The following is a 16,743-nucleotide window of genomic DNA, read 5'->3' as shown; positions in this document are numbered from 1 at the left end:
TGTTTGCCCACTGACAAAGACATGATCAGTCTATAATTTGAATGGTAGGTTTATTTGAAGAGTGAGACAGAATAACAACAAATAAATCCTGAAAAACGCATGTAAAAAATGTTTATAAATTGATTTGCATTTTAATGAGGGAAATAAGTATTTGACCCCCTCTCAATCAGAAAGATTTCTGGCTCCCGGGGTCTTTTATACAGGTAACAAGCTGAGATTAGGAGCACACTCTTAAAGGGAGTGCTCCTAATCTCAGTTTGTTACCTGTATAAAAGTCACCTGTCCACAGAAGCAATCAATCAATCTGATTCCAAAATCTCCACCATGGCCAAGACCAAAGAGCTCTCCAAGGATGACAGGGACAAGATTGTAGACCTACACAAGGCTGGAATGGGCTACAAGACCATCGCCAAGCAGCTTGGTGAGAAGATGACAACAGTTGGTGCGATTATTCGCAAATGGAAGAAACACAAAATAACTGTCAATCCCCCTCGGCCTGGGGCTCCATGCAAGATCTCACCTCGTGGAGTTGCAATGATCATGAGAACGGTGAGGAATCAGCCCAGAACTACACGGGAGGATCTTGTCAATGATCTCAAGGCAGCTGGGACCATAGTCACCAAGAAAACAATTGGTAACACACTACGCCGTGAAGGACTGAAATCCTGCAGCGCCCGCAAGGTTCCCCTGCTCAAGAAAGCACAAAAATGGGTCGTGGATGGGTATTCCAGCATGACAATGACCCAAAACACACGACCAAGGCAACAAAGGAGTGGCTCAAGAAGAAGCACATTAAGGTCCTGGAGTGGCCTAGCCAGTCTCCAGACCTTAATCCCATAGAAAATATGTGGAGGGAGTTGAAGGTTCGAGTTGCCAAACGTCAGCCTCGAAACCTTAATGACTTGGAGAAGATCTGCTAAGAGGAGTGGGACAAAATCCCTCCTGAGATGTGTGCAAACCTGGTGGCCAACTACAAGAAACGTCTGACCTCTGTGATTGCCAACAAGGGTTTTGCCACCAAGTACTAAGTCATGTTTTGCAGAGGGGTCAAATACTTATTTCCCTCATTAAAATGCAAATCAATTTATAACATTTTTGACTTGCGTTTTTCTGGATTTTTTTGTTGTTATTCTGTCTCTCACTGTTCAAATAAACCTACCATTAAAATTATAGACTGATCATGTCTTTGTCAGTGGGCAAACATACAAAATCAGCAGGGGATCAAATACTTTTTTCCCCTCACTGTAACATATTGCACAAATTGGATTTGTAACATATCACATGAATTGCAAAATTTATATAATATCACAAATTGGATGACGTATTGCACAGTTGGATGACATAGTACACAATTGGATGATGTAGTACACAAAAAAATGTATGAGTTGACTGCGCACGAGTGATGTGGGCTGGTGTGAATAAAATGCCAGGGCCGAATTCTTGTCCTAGTCCGTCACTGGCTACAAGGCAGATGTGGAAACCAGTTGGTATTTAATTATTACGCTACAGAATAAATGAAATATAGTTGATCTGGTCCTTCTCTTCCACAGGGCATATCCAGAGATGTGTGTGTGTGTGTTGGTGTGTGTGTGTGTGTGTGTGTTGGTGTGTGCGCACGCGTGTGTGTGTTGGTGTGCACATGTTTAACTATACTTGTGGGGAATTCGACCAACTGGGGACATGTCAGTCCCCACAAGGAAAAAGGCTATTTCTAGGGGGTTTAGGGTTAGGGTTAGAATTAGTGTTAGGCTTAGAATTAGAGTTAGGTTTTGGGGTTAAGGTAAGGTTTAGGGGTTAGGAAAAATAGGATTTGAATGGGAATAAATGTTGTATCCCCACAAGGATAGTAAAACAAGAGACTGTGTGTGTCGATGTGGCTTAGACGCTGGGTGATGAAGCACTTGCTCACCCGTGGTGGTTGCTAGGTGTCCGTGTTATGCTCCAATGCAGTGCTTCATGTGTTTTTATTTATTTCACCTTTATTTAACCAGGTAAGCCAGTTGAGAACAAGTTCTCGTTTACAACTGCGACATTTACAACACGTGTGTGTATGTGTGCTCAATGCTACTCGCCTCTTCACCTGCTCACACCTGGAATACACCCCCTTACAGACAGTGTAGGTGTGAGCATGTGAGTATGTGTGCAACCTTTTTCATTCATTAGCAGGAAACACGTTTTCCTGTAGAAACCCTGCCTCTTAAAATATATTTTCTAAATGGGAGAGAGAGCGATAACGAGTGGATACAGAGATAAAGATGTTGTTTCTTAATTTGAGGCAGTTTACTATAGCAGGAAAATAATCCTGCAGCAACAGGAAATGTGAATTATTATGTGGATTATAATGAATGGACATTTTTTGTAGGGGTTGATTCATTTTTCTTTAGGGCAAATCAAGTCTGACATTTAGAAAGTGGAAATAACAAACTTTAGAAGCCTTATAAACCTTGAATACACTTCAGGTTTGCATTTCCTGCCGTGCAGGAAAATTCCCAGCAACAAAATAGTGATAAAATTAAGTCTGTACAGAGAGAGAAAGATTTAAAGTGACAGAAATAGATAAATAAATAAAGATAAAATGTTAGATTCAGTAGGAGAAATCTGGGGGTAAAAATAAACTGCAGTTTCTATATTTCCCTCCTCCTCCTCCTCCTCCTCCTCCTCCTCATCATCCCTTTCTCCCTTTCTCTTCTCGTCATCCTATTTTTAGATCAAGACATTTCTCGTTCAGAGAGCAGTGTGTGCCAGTCTGCCACAGGAGCACACGTGCATGCTCTGGCACGTGCGCTAACACTCGCATTGCTCAACGATGCAGGCACAACTAGAGAGGGAGAGATGGAGGGACAGACATGGACAGAGGGAGAGATGGAGGGACAGACATGGACAGAGGGAGAGATGGAGGGACAGACATGGAGAGAGTGAGCAGAGAACAAATATGGGGGGGAGCGAAGGATGAAGAGAGCAAAAGAGGGGGAGGGAGAAAGAGGAGAGTTAAAGAGAGGATGAACGAAAGGAAGAGAGGTGACTCAGAGAGAAGCATAAAGAACAGGATGGATAGATAGAAAGGAATGGGGGGAGATATTGAATTGAAGGACAGAATGGTTGCAGACGGTTAATCAAACAGATGAATATTCCTTTGAGGAGAGGAGGGGAGTCATGCTTCATTGGAAGAGGGAGTTGTAATGTCGATTGACCCTCTCCTCTGGTCCACCTTCCTCTCCTCCCCATGCTGTCTCTCTGTTCAGCTCTACAGGAAGTGGGTTCCTTTCCAAGACTCACTGCAGCAAACTGTCAATCACAACTTAATGTTAGCAAACTTTAAGTCAATAGTAGTGATGGTGTGTGTGTGCTTGCTTGTGTGTGTATTTTTTATATTTTTAATTTAACCTTTATTTTATCAGGGAGTCATACTGAGACCAAGGTCTCTTTTACAGAATTACAGAAATTACAGAAAATACACAAATCAATATAAATACAAAATGCAAGTAGAAAGAAAGAAAAACGTGGTCATGAAAAACAAACAGATTCATCACTAATAAGGTCCTCAATCAGCCTTCTGAAATGCCCTAGCTGCACTAAAACATCAAATGTAAGAATATTTTGAAGATTGTTCCACAAATATGGTGCAAGAAAACTAAAAGCTGATTTACCTAACTCAATAGAGACCAAAGGAATTTCCAGAGTTAACCATCCCTGTGTGGCTGTGGTAACTCGTATGTCTAAAGTTTAGTAAAGATGTTAGGTACAGTGGGACTTTTTGTAAAAGGGCTTTATAAATGAAAATATAGCAATATATCAACCTACATGACATCAAAGAGGCCCAACCAGCTTTCTGGTAGAGAATGCAGTGATGAGTACTAAAATTGTTGGCCATAAAAAAGTGCAATGCGCTACGATAAACTGCATCTAACGGCTTTAATTAAGTGGCAGCTGCGTTCATATAGATGATTTCGCCATAGTCTAGGGCCGATAGGAATGTCGACTGAATAATCTGCTTTCTACTATTTAGCGAGAGGCAGGACCTATTTCTATAGAAGAAGCCCATTTTTATTCTCAGCTTCTTAACTAACTCATCAAATCCTTTTAAAAAAGCAGCTTTTCATCTATTCAGATGCCCAGATATTTGTATGCAGGGACACGATCAATATGGCCACCATCCAAAGTACATATGCTTAAATCATCAGTTATTTTTATGTGCTCTAGAGAACAACATAGACTTAGTTTTACCTTATTCAGTACTAATTTCAGGTCAATAACGTGTTTATGTAATACAATGAAGGTAGACTGCAGTTCAGATAGAGCCTGGTCAACCGTGGGGTCAATAGCATACACAACAGTATCATCGGCATACAAGTGCAGGTTACAGTTTTTTACAGACAAGTCGATATTGTTAATGTAAACAGTAAAAATTACAGGACCCAGAATCGACCCCTGCTGGATACCTTTTGTACTATCCAGGAAACCTGATTTAAACACCATCAGTAGATACACATTGAGTTATATCTGTCAAATAATTTTTAAACCAGTTACATGCAGCCTGGTCTAGGCTAATTGAGGAGTGAGTGATCAACAGTATCGAAAGCCTTTGACAGGTCAATGAAGAGGGCAGCACAATGTCGCCTTTTATTCATACAGTTAACCACATCATTTATACCTAGAGATGCAGCACAGATAGTGCTATGACCTGGTCTAAAACCCGACTGATGTAGATTTAGAATACATTTCAAAGATGAAAGAGCTTAGCTGAGAATTAATCAAGGATTCTAATATTTTACTAGGCAAGAACCTTTTGAAATAGGGCGATAATTATTTAGGTCACAAGGTCACCACCTTTGTGAAGGGGGAGTACATGGGCCGCCTTCCAAACCTTGGGGATAGTACCAGATATAATCATCAGGTTAAAAATATGGGATAATGATTCAGCAATCAGGGGGGCAGAGGCTGCAGCAAAAATGGATCAAGCATGTCAGCCACAGTGGATTTTTTACATCAATCTTAAGCAAGGCATCTAGCACATCACAGATAATAAATTGTTGAAATGAAAACAAAGATTCACTAGAAGTTGACGGGTCAACCGTTGAGTCAGCTAGAGGCTGACAGAGGGAAGAGCAGTCGATTGGCTGACCAGGGTCAATTAAACCACAGTTTCTCTCAAATAAAAAGCCTGTCGAGATAAAATGATGATTAAAATCATCACTTATTCCATTCTTCTCAGTTATGATGCCAGTGTCAGACAGAACTTGCTTAGGCAGGAAAGAAGAGGAATTTGTACGCTTCAGTGCATTTGCCAAAATGTTTAAGGATCACCAGCAGTCAGAGATAGAGCTTAAAAAGTAGCTTGATTTAGCTTTCTTAAATTGAGATAGTATATCTGTTTCTCAATTGTCTGAAAGATTGTCAGTCCACTACAGAGTCAGTTTTCCTTGCTTTGGCCCAGGCCTGATTTCTCATCTGAATGAGCTCAGATAGGTCCGAAGAAAAATGACGGTTAGATCTATCTTGATTCTGAATTGTTTAAAAGGGCCGTGTTTATCTGCCAGAAGAATAACTATGGAGGAGAAATGTTCAAGAACCAACTCAGGGTCAGGAATACAGGAGATAGTGGCTAAATAAGAGTAGAACATATCATGTAAAAAACCTTGAGGAGAAAACTTTAAGAAATGTCTCTTCTTAATTCAACGAGGATTAGTATTTTGCTGTTTCGTATCTCTAATACATCATATCATATGCAAATACTCCAATAGACAAATATTTGTGAGGGCTATTAGTAAGAATTTAATCAATCAATGAGGAGTTAACAGGGTTTTTCACATTTAGCCGTGTGGGTTTTCAGATCAATTGAGTCAGATTAAAACTGACTTAAAGGCCGGGGATAGCCAATCCAGATTCAAATCCCCTAAAATGACCAACTCTGAGGACAAAAAAGGTGTTACACAGTCGGCTATAGCACCAATAGCATCTGCCATGGCAGCAATGGGGGCGGTAAATCCCAGAAACAAATGCATGTGTATTCTGGTTTATGGACACATCTACAACCAGGAGCTAAAAAGTATTGGGAACAAAAATATTTAAAGATTGGGACACCATGAATCTGTGGTATGACTTAAAGATTGCTGTACACCAGCGGAACCCATCCAACTTGAAGGAGCTGGAGCAGTTTTGCCTTGAGGAATGGGCAAAAATCCAAGTGGCTAGATGTGCCAAGCTTATAGAGACATACCCCAAGAGACTTGCAGCTGTAATTGCTGCAAAAGGTGGCTCTACAAAGTATTGACTTTGGGGGGGGGGGGGGGGGGGGGGGGGGGGGTGAATAGTTATGCACGGTCAAGTTCTAGGTCTGGCCAGTCGGCCGGCCAGGTAGTTAGATCCAGCCGGCCAGGTAGGTCCGGCCGGCCGGGCAGGTATTTACGTCCAGCCAGCCAGATTGGTCCGGCCGGCCAGGTGGGTCGGTCCGGCCGGATAGGTCTGATTGGCCAGGTCTATCTTGTCGGCTGGACATATCTACCTGACCCGCCGACCCTATCCAGACGGACCTACCTGACCGGCCTGCCGGACCTACCTACCTGACCGGACCTACCTACCTGGCCAGCTGGCCAGCCGGCTGGACCTACCTACCCGGCCAGCCTTACCTGGTCAAAACATACAGTGAGAGAAAAAAGTATTTGATACCCTGCTGATTTTGTACGTTTGCCCACTGACAAAGACATGATCAGTCTATAATTTTAATGGTAGGTTTATTTGAACAGTGAGAGACAGAATAACAACAAAAAGATCCAGAAAAATGCATGTCAAAAATGTTATAAATTGATTTGCATTTTAATGAGGGAAATAAGTATTTGACCCCCTCTCAATCAGAAAGATTTCTGGCTCCCGGGGTCTTTTATACAGGTAACAAGCTGAGATTAGGAGCACACTCTTAAAGGGAGTGCTCCTAATCTCAGTTTGTTACCTGTATAAAAGACACCTGTCCACAGAAGGAATCAATCAATCAGATTCCAAACTCTCCACCATGGCCAAGACCAAAGAGCTCTCCAAGGATGTCAGGGACAAGATTGTAGACCTACACAAGGCTGAAATGGGCTACAAGACCATCGCCAAGCAGCTTGGTGAGAAGGTGACAACAGTTGGTGCGATTATTCGCAAATGGAAGAAACACAAAATAACTGTCAATCTCCCTCGGCCTGGGGCTCCATGCAAGATCTCACCTCGTGGAGTTGCAATGATCATGAAAACGGTGAGTAATCAGCCCAGGACTACACGGGAGGATCTTGTCAATGATCTCAAGGCAGCTGGGACCATAGTCACCAAGAAGACAATTGATAACACACTACGCCGTGAAGGACTGAAATCCTGCAGCGCCCTCAAGGTCCCCCTGCTCAAGAAAGCACATATATAGGCCCGTCTGAAGTTTACCAATGAACATCTGAATGATTCAGAGGAGAACTGGGTGGAAGTGTTGTGGTCAGATGAGACCAAAATCGAGCTCTTTGGCATCAACTCAACTCGCCTTGTTTGGAGGAGGAGGAATGCTGCCTATGACCCCAAGAACACCATCCCCACCGTCAAACATGGAGGTGGAAACATTATGCTTTAGGGGTTTTTCTGTTAAGGGGACAGGACAACTTCACCGCATCAAAGGGACGATGGACGGGGCCATGTACCGTCAAATCTTGGGTGAGAACCTCGTTCCCTCAGCCAGGGCATTGAAAATGGGTCGTGGATGGGTATTCCAGCATGACAATGACCCAAAACACACGGCCAAGGCAACAAAGGAGTGGCTCAAGAAGAAGCACATTAAGGTCCTGGAGTGGCCTAGCCAGTCTCCAGACCTTAATATCATAGAAAATCTGTGAGGGAGCTGAAGGTTCGAGTTGCCAAACGTCAGGCTCGAAACCTTAATGACTTGGAGAAGATCTGCAAAGAGGAGTGGGACAAAATCCCTCCTGAGATGTGTGCAAACCTGGTGGCCAACTACAAGAAACGTCTGGTTTTGCCACCAAGTACTAAGTCATGTTTTGCAGAGGGGTCAAATACTTATTTCCCCATTAAACTGCAAATCAATTCATAACATTTTTCACATGCGTTTTTCTGGATTTTTTTGTTGTTATTCTGTCTCTCACTGTTCAAATAAACCTATCATTAAAATTATAGACTGATCATGTCTTTGTCAGTGGGCAAACGTACAAAATCAGCAGGGGATCAAATACTTTTTTCCCTCACTGTATAGATTAAATGGTTGTAAAGATGGGGAGAGGTCTGTCCGTAATAAAGAGATGCTCTGCTTTTTTAACATCACACTCCACAAAGCAAGTCCTGCAGACTCTAGTTTGATCTTATCTTGATTATTGTCCAGTCATATGGTCAAGTGCTGCAAGGAAAGACCTAGTTAAGCTGTAGCTGGCCCAGAACGGAGCAGCACGTCTTGCTCTTCATTGTAATCACAGGGCTAATATTAAGACTATTCATGTCAGTCTCTCTTGGCTAAGAGTTGAGGATAGACTGACTGCGTCACTTCTTGTTTTTATAAGAAGCATTCATAATAATAATAATATGCCATTTGGCAGACGCTTTTATCCAAAGCGACTTACAGTCGTGCGTGCATACATTTTTGTGTATGGGTGGTCCCGGGGATCGAACCCACTACCTTGGCGTTGCAAGCGCCGTGCTCTACCAGCTGAGCTACAGAGGACCATTTCCTTCATGTGTTGGAAATTCCAAATTGTTTGTTTAGTCAACTTACACACAGCACTAACACACACACTTACCCCACCAGACATACCACAAAGTCCACAATAAATTTAAGGAAATGTGCAGTATTATACAGAGAGAGAGAGAGAGAGATTACTATATTGTTGCTGTAAATCTCTATACTGACCTCTTCTGGTTGATTGGCAGACTTCAGCTACATCCTCATTGGCCAGGACCTGGTTATGAGTCATAGTCGGACCACTATCAGTTTCACTACGTAGTGTGGTGTACACTCCATAAAGCCAAATTTATACCGGACGTAAGGATTACGCAATGCAAGAACACATTTAGCTACTGCACAATGGCAAAATTTGGCTGACATATTTATGCGCAGGGAAGCCATTTGCATGGCTAATTGCATTCTTGCTTTGGCACTTACGTCAGGTACCAATTAGGCATAAATGCCATGATACCCAGGCTCCTCCATTCACAGACAAAGCAGCCAATGAGAAAACAGAGCCAGATGAGCGGTTACGTCCCCAGTAGGAGAGCAGTGGTAATAACTTTATTGCAAAAATACAGGATCCCTCTTTCCCCGAGCAACGATACCCAGTACCAACACAAACATCCAGACATTAACAAACCCACACATACACATACACAAATCCCTCTCTCTCGCTCTGGAAATGACTCATAGCCTTCTTTTATCCCCACTTTCTAGTTCACACACATACATACTTCTCTCTCCTTCATCCTTTCTTTCTTTCATGCATCATCGCTCTCTTTCTCTGTCTTTCTTCCCTATCACTCTTTGCATTGAATTTCCATTGGCTGTTCCTAGCATAGTATACAGTATACCTTCTTACAACATAGTGAACCACTTCAGTACTACCTTCTTACAACATAGTGAACCACTTCAGTACTATGTATGTATATGGTGCAAATCTGAAATCACACACTATTCCCTATGTAGGGCTCTGGCCAAAAGTAGTGTGTACTATAGAGGGAATATGGTGCCATTTGGGATCGAGCCTATGACTTACTACAGAGTTCAACAGCAGCATTTAATCACGTATCTTCTGTACTTGTTTTTGTAAATAAAGTGTCAGTTCGTGGGCGTATCTACTTCCTGTTTCCTGTCTGTCAGGTCAGAGGTCAAGGGTCAGAAGGGAAGGTTGATTTGCATAGCGGACTCATGCGCTACAGTTGGCTACATTCTCCCACGTCCACAACACAAACAACAGCAACAAAACAAACAAACAAACAGATAAATTAAAATAAATAAAATGACGTTAAAGACAGACAGAGATCTTTGTCTAAGTGCCAACCTTTGGTTTAGATAAAACAATAATTTATCAGTTCTGTCTCGATCTCATTCTGCACTGGGCCACTGGTCTCCAAATAGGGATTAGTTATCATGTATTATATCTTTGTACATATTGTGTATGTACATAGATATGTTATGTATATATTATGACATAACATGTTCAGTAGGTTAAAACATATCGTAAAATGTTCAAGACATGTCAGTAGGCTACATCAGAGAAATTAAATGTGTTACTTACTTATAACTGTTTTATAACTCTGTCACAACTGGAGGGTGAGAGACTATTCCCATTAATAAAATATATCATGGCATGGCCTTAAAATATATCTATAATACATACAGTACATACCATATATATATATATATTTATAATATAGTGTTTCACCATTCATATCTGAGTAACATCAGGGTCAGAGCTGGACTGAAAGGTCCAAAGGAAGATTCAGTAACTAAGAACCAATCATGTTAACCTGAGGCCTCAAATAAACATTTACCCTTCAAGTACACTTCAAAAAGTACCCTTCAGCAAATACACTTCCCAAATTACACTTGAGTTCCCTTACCATCCCTCTATCATAGCTCTTTATCACGTTACATCAGATGTGCAAAAGTTTGTTCCATTTAGCTACCGTTATCTGTTAAAAAAAACATATATCAAAAAAATAACTAGGAGAAAATGAAGCGCTAGTCTGTTAGTTTTTCCCGGTAGAAATGGGAGCGCAGCGTTGGCAGCTACAACTATCAGTCAGGTGACCTCCAGCAGGACACTTGTGAAGGTCACTCACCCCAGAACCACTAAATTATCAATATCTTCATCATTATCGTTATTAATATGAACATTCCAAAAGGTCTTAATAACACACAGGTTTCATACATCGTTTTTCTGTACATTACTTTAGTTATTATTAGAGTTCAGCCTATACGTAGCTATGTAGGCACGTACGCACTAGTCCTGGGGTTGCCGTGGAAACAGCACAGCCAGGTGTGGTGTGCCATCATCCGACAGGAAATGCCCAATAAGAAAGAGGAAGAGACGTGGCTAATCGATAACCCCCTTTCCCTGTGGATCTGTCAATCTGAAGGTTCCAGAGCCCCTCTGATTGAGGCAGGTAAAGCAGGGAGGTCAGAGGCTAAACCAGGCTAGCTAATCTACTTCCTCATTTATAGACCCAAAGAGGGGCAGGCTAGCAGGCTAACGTTCAGAGTCAGACCATATTAGGAGGCTAACAGCCTAGTAGCTAGCTAGCTAGTTAGCTAGCTAGAAGAGTAATTAGATGAGTTTGTTGTTTTCTAGTTTGGGGTTTCAGAGTAATTCCTGCTGAGGGGGGCTGAGAATGACTGCATAGACTGAATAGTTGGAGAAGGACGGGGCGTGGCGACAGCCCATACTAAAAACTGGCCAAATAATATATTTCCATACAAACGTGTGTATTCCAAATACATTTACAAATGTATGTCACACATTAAAATACATTTACAAATGCATAAAAAATACATTATTTGGCAACATTTTAATTTTCCACATGTATCCTAAACTGCATCCCAAAAATATTTTTTCAATGCATTTTTCTTTTGTATGGGAGATGGGGGTAGTGGTGAGTTCAGTAGACCACTGAGGGGCGGAGGTGGGGAGAGGTGTGTGTTTGGGGTTGGGGAGTCCTTGGCCAACCCCCTATCGTGGCAGTGGGTGAGGTGCAGTGCTGCCCTGGAAGGTGCCTGTAGCAGTGTGGAGGGTTAGGTCCCCAGAGGGCTACCCTGGAAAATGTTTGTACACTGTAAACCCCAATGCATTTTTAACTCAAATACTTCTAGTAAGTTTAACTCAAAGTCAATGAAAAGTCATTATTACTTAAAATTTTTATGTGGTACTGACTCAAAACTAAATGAGAAGTCACATCAACTCCATTTTCTTTTAAGTTATGATAACAAATTAACTTTTTTCCCAGCATGCTCTACTGCAGGTAGATTTTTTGGAATAGTTTTTAATATCTATCAATTGAGTGATTGATTAATATTATGCTACACATAGATGAATATACATTTTTCTAAACTAATCCAATAATTTACTTAGATTGTTTAGCACCCATTACTGAAATGGTTGTTCCAGCTTAAATGGCTTAAGTAGTCTCCTCACACTGTTTCTAACCCTGGCAGGTTATTATAAATGCAGGTTGCGGTTGAATAAAAATGTCAACTGTTTTACACATCACTTTGCAAGCTGGCCTAATGTGACTTGCAGGTAGGGTTACAAATTGGGTACCTTGTCCAGAAATCCTTCAACCAGGATTTTTTGAAAATCAAGGAATTTTGGGAAAATTACCATAAGTTTGCAACTCTATTTGCAGGCCTGATGTGGCCTGTAAACCATGAGTTTCAGGCCACTATATTAGGGTAAAGCTAAGTCTCAAATTAAGGCCTTATGAGATTTGTAATAAAGAGTTTGATTATAATGATAACATTTGCCTTGGAACTCACTTGGTGAAGGTCACAGGACTAAAAAAAGGAATAAATTCAACAACCATATCTGTCACTAACAAATACAGTCATGGGTGGTAACTCTACAATTCACTTGAAAAGTCAAGGCACACTGGGAAATTCAATTGGAGGCGTGGCTTAGTGGTTCCTGGAAGTCGCTCTGGATACAAGCGTCTGCTAAATGACTAAAATGTATATATTACGTGCAATGGGTTTCCTCAAACGTTTTGAGTAATGACAGCACATTTGGGCTTACAGTGTAGCGGTGTGGAGGGTTAGGGTCCCAAAGGGCTGGCCTGGAAGGTGCCTGTAGCAGTATGGTGGGTTAGGACCCCAGAGGGCTGCCCTGGAAGGTGCCTGTAGCGGTGTGGAGGGTAAGGACCCGAGAGGGCTGCCCTGGAAGGAGCCTGTAGTGTAGATGCATATGGAGGCGGATCAGTGGTCTGAAGACAGCTTCACCCCAGTCAGACACCAGAAACTCCCTGCACCATTGGGCATCTCCTGCAGGGGGAGGAACAACACAGAGTGACGGACAGGCCCCAGAGGTGAAGGGTAAGGGGTGACGTCAACATTACCTGAATGGAGATATGGAAGGACTGGTGTGATGGTAATGATGATGATGAAGATGATGATGATGCTGTAGCAATACAGGGTCTCAGAGGAGATTAGGTAAGAAGCAGAGGCCCTGACATCTGTCTGATTCACCTTCAGAAGGGGAGAGAGAGAGAGAGAGAGAGAGAGAGAGAGAGAGAGAGAGAGAGAGAGAGAGAGACAGAGGGATGGAGAGAGAGAGAGAGAGGGATGGAGAGAGAGAGAGAGACCAGCAGTGTGATGATAGTGTGTAGATGAGAATTGAAGGTAAAACAGAGATGCAGGTCTACAACATGACCACTGGAGTGCAGCAGTGCATGTGTGTGCGTGTGTGTAGGATACACTCACAAAGCTGCGTGTTGCGGTGAGACGATGGCGACGCGGGTTGATGATTGTGCCGCTCAGACTGCGGCCAATAGTGCTGCTGCAGTCAGTCCGGTACACACTCATCTCCACGTTGGCGTTGGGGGTGAGGGAACGAGCTGGCCATCCTACCCCACCCTGCAGCCTCCTGGCTGGACTACCACCTAGACACACACAGGGCATAGGCTGGAGGTCAGGGATCATACTCACTATATACATACACACCTTCATACATTTACTAGACACACAGCTACATACACACAACTACAGCCTGCAGTACGTACCTCTACTTCCTGCCTGGAGGCTGGCCCGGTACAGGAAGTCCAGCTCTGATAACCCTGCCTCCTCAGGGTCACAGGGGTCATGCTGCCGAGGGGCAGGCTGGGAGTTGTAGTTTCGGTAGGGGAGATGTGGCCTAACGGGGAGGCGGCGGTCTGGAGGTGTGTCATATGGCGTAACCACGGCATCTGGGCGGTCCAAGCTCCAGGAGGACCAATGACGTGTGACGGTGTTGGCGGCAGAACCTTGATCGGGCCAATGAGGAGAGGCAGTGGAGGGAGAGGGGTGGGGCTGACTGCGGTAGGAGCGGGGGGTGGGTAGACGGTCGGAGTGTGTGTGTGGATGCTCAGGGTTTGTCCGTGAGGGTGGAGGGTGTGTGTGTTGGGGGTCAGAGTAAGAGTGTGTGTGTGAGGGGGGAGTGTGTGTGTGTGTGTGTGATATATCCCAGAGTCCGAGAGGTAGAGAGGGGAGAGAGATGGCCAGGTGTCTGCTTAGAGGTCTCACACACACACCCCCAACCTGCAACAACTCCTCCAGCCTCATCCCCTGTTGCTTCTTACCCTCCTCAACCTGTGCAGGGGGGCTGTTGGTGGAAGGGCGTGGGAGGGATGAGTGGAGAGGGGGCTGACCAGGGCCCAGGGTTGCAGCCTGGTAGGCTGGCCGAACCTCTTCCCCCTCCTGATTGGGCGTCAGCAGTACTTGGAGCGGGCCAGACTGTTCACTGATTGGACCACAGGAGAGAAGGGGCAGGTCAGAGTCACTCAGAAGCCAATCACAATCAGAGTAAATAAAGATTTTTAAAAAACACTTAAAATGAAAATGATAAAATATGTTGAAATAAAAGCCTCTTATGTCAGGTTTACGACTGTGTAATGTAGGATTTATAGAGCTATACAGCACTATGTCACCACACACACACACACTCACACACCATCCCTCATACCCCACATTAACTCTCCACATCTCCGCTGGCTGGCTCAGTAATAATTACCCAGAAGCCTTTGCAGCAGTCACCATAAATCACAGCTCTATTTTGATCAATAGAGGAGAGGAGGAAGAGGATAAAGAAGTATATAGAGGAGAGGAAGAATAAGGGGATAAAGAATAAATGAGATAGAGGAGTTCAAAACAAGAAGAGGAGGATAGTGTATACCTCCCAGCCAACCCAGCACTAGCCCCTCACAGACAGATACTCCTAGACAGGTCTGGACCAGATATCTCACCATCAAGTACTAGTACAAACCAGTCAAGATCAGCATTGACCAACACAGACAGATACAGACCATCTATCTCAGAGTACAGACACTTTCCACTCTAGTGCACTACACACAGAGGTGGTTTTGGACAGGCAGAGCTGGGACACACACAGAGGGGTCCTGGGGTGTTTTGGACAGGCAGAGCTGGGACACACACAGAGGGGTCCTGGGGTGGGTTTTGGACAGGCAGAGTTGGGACACACACAGAGGGGTCCTGGGGTGGGTTTTGGACAGGCAGAGCTGGGACACACACAGAGGGGTCCTGGGGTGGGTTTTGGACAGGCAGAGCTGGGACACACACAGAGGGGTCCTGGGGTGGGTTTTGGACAGGCAGAGCTGGGACACACACAGAGGGGTCCTGGGGTGGGTTTTGGACAGGCAGAGTTGGGACACACACAGAGGGGTCCTGGGGTGGGTTTTGGACAGGCAGAGTTGGGACACACACAGAGGGGTCCTGGGGTGGGTTTTGGACAGGCAGAGCTGGGACACACACAGAGGGGTCCTGGGGTGGGGACAGTTATGGTACCTGCAATTCCCCTGTGGACTGGCGCGTCCTGTTTCCTGCTCCATATCCTGTTCCTGTGTGATTGGCTCCCCAGTGCTCCTCATGCATGCAGCTACAGCCAATCCAACACGAGCATTAGCCTCATGCAGGGGGCTGAGCACAGCTGAGAATGTTAACGAGAGAGCAGGAGGAGAGATACCGAGAGAGAGATGGAGATGGAAAACAGGAGGGGGAAAAAAGTGAGGTGGAGAAAGAGAGAGAGAGGAAAGGGAAATGAGAGCGGTGGAAAGAAAGAGAGCAATAGAATAGAAAGAGAAGGGAAAGAGGTATGGAGGAAAGAGAGAAAAAGAGAAGTAAAGTAGAGGAGTGGTAATGAGGGGCCAAGCATGCAAACAGCTCCTTTGTGTGTGTGTGTGTGTGTGTGTGTGTGTGTGTGCGGGATAGTCAATGAGAGAGAGATGAGGTTTTCAAGACAGAGTGAGCAGGGCTGGGGTCGCGGTCACTAAGTAACACACTGCACAGGGGTCAGAGGTCAGGGGAAGACATTGGCCTAAAGGACAGATCTAAGGTGCAGCTGTTGTGCAGCGTTTAGCCTAGTGAACACACCCCTGCTGTCTGAGTGACTGGGGTGTTAGTGGGTTAGGAGAAGAAGAATCACAGCAGGAGAACAACCATCAAATGTTCAGAGATGATTTTCTTTCACTTTTTTTTTGTACCTTTATTTAACCAGGCTAGGCAGAATTGTACCTTTATTTAACCAGGTAAGCCAGTTGAGAACAAGTTCTCATTTACAACTGCGACCTGGCCAAGATAAAGCAAAGCAGTGCGATAAAAAAACAAAACAACACAGAGTTACATATGGAATAAACTAAACGTACAGTCAACAACACAATAGAAAATCTATATACAGTGTGTGCAAATGTAGTAAGTTATGGAGGTAAGGCAATACATAGGCCATAGTGCAAAAGTGATATATGTGCAGAAGATGATGTGCAAATAGAGATACTGGGGTGCAAATGAGCAAAATAAATAACAATGTAAATAACAATATGGAGATAGTAGAGGTAGTTGGGTGGGCTAATTACAGATGGGCTGTGTACAGGTGCAGTGATCGGTAAGCTGCTCTGACAACTGATGCTTAAAGTTAGTGAGGGAGATAAGTGCCTCCAGCTTCAGAGATTTTTGCAGTTCGTTCCAGTCATTTGCAGCAGAGAACTGGAAGGAATGGCGGCCAAAGGAGGTGTTGGCTTTGGGGATGACCA

Source organism: Coregonus lavaretus, assembly GCF_964263955.1.
Source record: "Coregonus lavaretus genome assembly, chromosome: 1".
NCBI lineage: Eukaryota > Metazoa > Chordata > Actinopteri > Salmoniformes > Salmonidae > Coregonus > Coregonus lavaretus.
Note: the sequence above shows the minus strand (reverse complement) of the source record.